The sequence below is a fragment of the Oncorhynchus kisutch genome, linkage group LG10 (assembly GCF_002021735.2).
Source record: "Oncorhynchus kisutch isolate 150728-3 linkage group LG10, Okis_V2, whole genome shotgun sequence".
Classification (NCBI taxonomy): Eukaryota; Metazoa; Chordata; class Actinopteri; order Salmoniformes; family Salmonidae; genus Oncorhynchus; species Oncorhynchus kisutch.
Genome location: NC_034183.2, coordinates 250,096 through 250,677, shown reverse-complemented (window position 1 = coordinate 250,677; position 582 = coordinate 250,096).

The window sequence follows — 582 nt, the reverse complement described above, 5'->3', positions numbered from 1 at the left end:
AGCCCAGTAACCCTTTACACTGTACTAACCCAGTAACCCTTTACACTGTACTAACCCAGTAACCCTTTACACTGTACTAACCCAGTAACCCTTTACACTGTACTAACCCTTTACACTGTACTAACCCAGTAACCCTTTACACTGTACTAACCCAGTAACCCTTTACACTGTACTAACCCAGTAACCCTTTACACTGTACTAACCCAGTAACCCTTTACACTGTACTAACCCAGTAACCCTTTACACTGTACTAACCCAGTAACCCTTTACACCGTACTAACCCAGTAACCCTTTACACTGTACTAACCCAGTAACTCTTTACACCCCACTAACCCAGTAACCCTTTACACTGTACTAACCCAGTAACCCTTTACACTGTACTAACCCAGTAACCCTTTACACTGTACTAACCCAGCAACCCTTTACACTGTACTAACCCAGTAACCCTTTACACCGTACTAACTCAGTAACCCTTTACACTGTACTAAACCAGTAACCCGGTACACTGTACTATGATGACTGTGGTGGTGATGATGATGGTGGTGACGTTCCCACTTTCTTAGAGCAGTAATAAAAACGAGA